The sequence below is a fragment of the Mya arenaria genome, chromosome 13, assembly GCF_026914265.1.
Source record: "Mya arenaria isolate MELC-2E11 chromosome 13, ASM2691426v1".
In the NCBI taxonomy this organism is placed as follows: domain Eukaryota; kingdom Metazoa; phylum Mollusca; class Bivalvia; order Myida; family Myidae; genus Mya; species Mya arenaria.
Genome location: NC_069134.1, coordinates 67,146,933 through 67,152,754, shown reverse-complemented (window position 1 = coordinate 67,152,754; position 5,822 = coordinate 67,146,933). Strand labels below are relative to the sequence as shown.

General features: G+C 32.0%; 1 long non-coding RNA gene across 1 annotated transcript; it reads left to right on the top strand.

The window, feature by feature from the left end:
- Nucleotides 1-2,119: 2,119 nt before the first annotated feature.
- LOC128214261 (uncharacterized) lies at nucleotides 2,120-5,589 on the top strand. The gene is made up of 6 exons (XR_008257891.1): nucleotides 2,120-2,206; nucleotides 2,913-3,034; nucleotides 3,292-3,443; nucleotides 3,692-3,786; nucleotides 3,995-4,126; nucleotides 4,279-5,589. It is a non-coding gene; the product is annotated as an uncharacterized LOC128214261 (long non-coding RNA).
- Nucleotides 5,590-5,822: the final 233 nt, after the last annotated feature.

The window sequence follows — 5,822 nt, the reverse complement described above, 5'->3', positions numbered from 1 at the left end:
TATACCGCATTGACAGTACGGGACTGTATGGACCGTTTTCACAAAGATAAATCCATTCCGGTGTGGTAAAAACACTTGACCGATTACAAGAGCTGACAATACTCGGATAACACTGTAAATAGGGTATTTGGATAAAGGTGGCGAGTCCAGCACGTGAAACGGAATCTGGTAGTATATAGTGTACGTAGCAAAACGGCTGATCAGCAAAGTTTGTTTTGATCTTTGTCAATATTTCGTCAATAGATATAGCATCTCTCCCAATTACAGTTTGGTTACATACTATTAACGAAATAAGATCAAGTGAATCGTTAACATTGTGACAATTTGCACAATGTATATTCTTGTACACCAGTTTTCGTTCAGGTGAAACTACAGGACTAAGGCTTCCCCATGGCGCTACTCTCTGTGTTCCACAGTCGCCAAGACTTCTTTCACTATCGCCTGGCTGCAATTAATTATGTATTTATTAATTAGTGTGTGTGTATACCACATGATAAATTGCGTCATAAATGTACGTCTGAAGGCATTGCTTTTGCTTTGAATGAAGACTTTAAACAAAGATAATTTCACTATTTCTTCAACATTTTAAATGAAACATAGTGTCGTCTACGCCGCTTACGGAGCCCCGCCTTCGGTCTTTTACCAGAGTTTGCTGAGAGTTTAGTTTCTTAAAACACTTCGACAGACCTTTTCACAAAACGGCCTTCTGACGGAATACTGTCAAAACAGATTTTTGGAAACAAGTTTGTCGAAGTGTTTGATGAAACTAATCACCTTATCATATTCCCGTAAAACAACGAATGCGGTACGATTACGTGAGTTCGTTAAGTTGAAATCGTGAAACCGTTCATTCGGGAAAATAAATCGTGAAGTTGAGATCTTGTAATCATTAATTCGAAAAGATGAAATCGTGAATTTGTAACAAATGAAAATAGGAAATCATAAAATATTTAATTTGAAATGTCATGGGGGGATATCTGGTTCTAAATTACGGACTATTGGATACGTCCAGCTCCCTCCAGAAATTTTTGTCTCTATGAACAAATTATATATATATATATATATATATATATATATATATATATTATTTCGAAACTGACCCCAATTTATCGACGAAAATAGTGCATCGTAATCTTTTATTTATTTTAGCCAAAATACTAACTTTACATCCATTTTACAAACCAACATAGTATGTCGTTAGTATTATAAAGAAAATGTCCATTTTAAATTCCAAAATCTCTTAACAATATGGACTTCACTAATTATTCTTCAACAAAAATAGTAAGCTTAGCTTAATCATCTTTCTTATAATGGTCTTAAGATGTTTTGAGAATTCGGAACCAGATGTTGAAGTTAAAATGTATTAAAAATCTGGGTGATCATTTTTGATTTGTATGTAGACTCATAGAGCTTATGATATAAGATACAAAATCAAATACTTACTGGGCATGTATTCACCATATATAATCCATACATATCCTCTACTAGTTCGTGTCCAAATGTAGATCGAGAGCAAACAGTACCATCTCTTTTCGTTTTATTAAATGTAGATTGCAGAAAACAGCACCAGCCTGCTTGACAGTCATGAGCGCAACTGCAATCTGAATTTAAAAAACAACAACAACATAATAATTGATTATTGAATCATTTATCATCCAAAATCATATATTATATGTTCATTGTATGCACAAACATCAGATTGAGAAGTATCAAACTTTAACAACTATATTAAGCAAATGATTTCTTATATAGAAATATTGAGTTTTATTCTCTCATGCAGATCTTATGGGGTACCATACTTTTTGGTTTTCGAACATGTATCCAAGTGATCTACCATTCAATAGACATTTTCTATAAGCGAACTTGATCAATATATGTGACGCGTCATGAGACTTTTGGCCCGAAACCGATAGCCTCGATTTCGAGAAAAACGTGCGCAAAGTTGAAGCGTAAAAAATAAGAAAGTAATGAAGTTTTTATCGTAAAAACAACCATTAAACATTTTGTCACCCTAGATTGTTAAGTCAATTATATTCTTTAAAATGTAATGTTCATAGAAATAGTGTTTTTTAACCACTTTCTTTCGTATTGTTTATTACTTTTGGTGTTATCTCCCGTAGTTGTCATGGCTATTTTTTAACCCAAATTTGAGGATGTAGGTCGAGCTGAACTAAAGGCATTTACATCAAATTATAGGAATTTGTTGGTAAGTAGAATTATTTTCATTGTTTAAGCATATAATTTTACGAATGTGTATATCTTTAATGTAATGCAATATATTCTAAATTCGGTTAAATGGATGGAACTTGATCGCAGGAAAACAAAACGGAAGTGAAATTTGACAGTGTGACATTGAAAATGTAAACAGATCAAAATCCAGCAGATATTCCTTTTTTGCATACTTATGATGACTGAAAAAGGACATAATCATCATCTTACCGCGGCCAACTATCAATAAAATTATTGATGGATTTTACAAATTAATTTTGAGTGTCAGTTTAACTGTAATTTTAGCTATGTTGATGAATTTAAAGTTGTAGATGAACTTTTTTAGCAATGTTGACTTATGTGCATAACATACCATCTCATGAGGTTCAGGTACATTGAAATAAATTTCTGTTATGATGAAGATGATCATGATGATTATGAAAATAATAGACTAATGCAGTTGGGGAAAATGTTTATATAGAATTTGAGCACAATACTGTAAAAGCCAGGACCAATATTAATGACTGTAGCTGCAAGCTGCTTTTTGGGAATGCATGACATTCAGACTAACAGGAACTTTCTTTGGCATGCAATATTGTGTACATGTTGATCTGCCGGGGCATCACCCCAACTATAAACAGTTAAAGATTTGTATTTCTGTAAATACATATTTTTACAACATTATGATCAAACGTGAATTTCAGGTCAAGCACCTGCTGTACATAGAACAACAATCCATTACAGCTTTGATTATGCCGAGCAGGTCTTTTACCCATACTAGGCACAGCAAGAAGGCCCTGCTTTGAAGTGTTCTGTAAATCATATGGTAAATCTTATTTATAAATTGAGTGGTTAATACAGTTTTGCCATTTGACTTAATTATTATAGGGGAAATGGAAAACCTTTATATTTTGTAAATTCACTTAAAAAACAGAGAAGCACTCACATTTGCTCTGGGGCGCTCTTGTTTAAATATTTTATATCCCCTTTATTCAAAGTTCTTACTTGAACATGAAATTATAGTGTAAATAAATATATATATATATATATATATCTTTTCTATTTCAAAGTCTGTTTTTTCAGGTTCACAGATATTTATCTCAGTGATAAGGGTTTAGCTGTTATGTGGCCAATGGTGTGGTACCTCATTTTCAACATCATCCATATAGAGAAGACTTTGCATACCTGCACATTGACAACTGTGTTGGGCGGAATAAAAACAATGCAGTCATTGGGTATGATTGACAAAATATTATGTTATGTTGAAATACATCACTTATGCACTGCATATTGACACATGAGAACATCAGAATAACAAAACAATGTAACATTTATTATTTTTTCAATACAAGTAATCAGAAATCTCAAAATATTCATTAGACTTATAAAAATAGTTTGGGCTTAAATCTGTTCTCTTACTTCTCTAAATGCCATGGAATGAAGGCAATCAGTTCAATAAATTGTATGTTATTCTATGTTTAAGGGTCTGATGTATTCTGAAGGGAGAAAAACAGCATTTACTAAAATGGAAGCAGGTGACATAAAGTTCAGTCCTGTCAGAGATTTGGTCTGTGGGAGGTAAGTTGTAAGTTTTTTTTTTTTTAATGTTGGTGCTTTAAATGTCGATTTAAAGCCAAATTAAAGGATTTTGTGTACAAAAAATATTGAAGTTTGGTACTTTATTTAGACACTGATGTTGGTAATAATACCTTATTATGTGAAAGAAAGCTTGTGTTAAAACAATAGGTATTATATCATAATATAAACAACATGTTTATTTATTTAGACCAAATGGAGGCAGCACACATCTTTTGTGGATTGATGACCTTGGCAAACTGGTTATATTCTTTGACTGGTTGGAGTACACCAAGAGACCCCTGAAGTCCATTCCAAACTTGAGGAAATATCATCACTTCAGGTATAACAACAGTATTATGGACAGTATCACTGCCTGTGTATGTATATCTAGACTAATTTTCCATTTTATTCAGATGTGAGTTTTGATGTTCAAGTTAATTTGCATAATTATTCCAAACACTAAGTATTGTACATATGAACATTATTTTTCAGAACTTCAGCTGACAACCCAGTGAGTGAATTCATGAGAGAGCATGCCAAGGACAGTGAGATTGAAGTTAAAATTGACAAGCCCACAACAATGGCTTTTCCATGGAGAGTACCCTGAACCATCCAACTAAAAGGACTTGATGCAAAAAGGCTCTGATACCTTAAATAAGTGAAAAGAACTTTTCAGTATACTGATATGTGATCTTTATAAACTTAAATCAATTTTTGTTTGACAATTATTTTTCAATAGAAACTTGTTTATGTGAAATAAGGCTACCAGTGATTTTGAGTGATAAACTGTGGTTTTAGCAAATGAGTGATGGAAGGGTGCTGCACCCAGTCTTTTGTTGGTAGAACTCTTCTGCCATAATGGAGACCACTTTATGATTATTAATTATTAATACAAACTTAAAAAAATCTGGCAGTTGAAGCCTATAAATGCTTGAATTGAAGACATTTATAATACTGTTTGTCAAAATTAGTTAATTCACAGCCTGATAAAATGTACCTTAGCAACTTTTACCTATGAATAAGCATCGAGAATATCATTTGTCATGTACTATGTGGCCAATTGCATACTTCTTGAAACTACATAATGACTTGTACATGCTAAGTAGTTAGTATGTTAAGAAATTGTTTTCATTTTGTAAATGTGCCCATTTATTAACTGATCTTATTATATAATAGTGTAAATTATGCAGTATTGTTATGTTTATTAAATTAAGAGTATATTAACCACCATTTCATGTTTTATGAGCTATAAATGACTATACAAAAATCACATTTGAGGTTAAGTTGGTGTGATACTGATCATGTTTGTGGCCTGTTGCCATGGTAACCAGGATAAAAAACAAACCCTTTAAGACCATTCAAAGAAGATAAATAATAGTTAATTACAGTGGTAACATACTTTAACCTCTACATATACATTGTACATTTATTATTTGCAAGTTCCAGCCTAATGTCAATTTATTGTGAAAAATTTCCAATAAACTACAGCAAATAGTTTTTATTTATTCTGACATTTGTCAAATACATACACCAGGTACAGTAAGGTTTGAGGATATCAATTAACAAATCAATTATTACCGAATGCTTCAAATGACTTTTATTGTATATTTAAATGCGAATTTAACCCCAAAACGCCTTTTTTCAATAACGGTTGCCATTGTAACCAATTAATTTTCATTTATTTTCTCAATAATAATTGAGAATGTTTTTGAAAATATGTTGTTGTTATAATGTGGGAATTGTAGTAAATGCATATTTATTGCATCTGTGAATACAAATGTTTCAATAAATTTTTGAACTTTACCGAATTTCCAGCTGTTTCTTAAACAAGTGCCCTTCTAGTTTTTGTCATAATTTCGTTAAAAATAGGAATTTTTGAATTTTCTCTTCAGTGTTTTTATCCTAAAGAATATGAGTGTCAGAAATTACTCGTATCTCATTTTCGCCCAAAAAGTGGTTTCGGGCCAAAATTCCCGTGACTGGTCACATATTTATATAGCATACTCTCTGGCCTAGTTTCATAAATCGAAATTAAA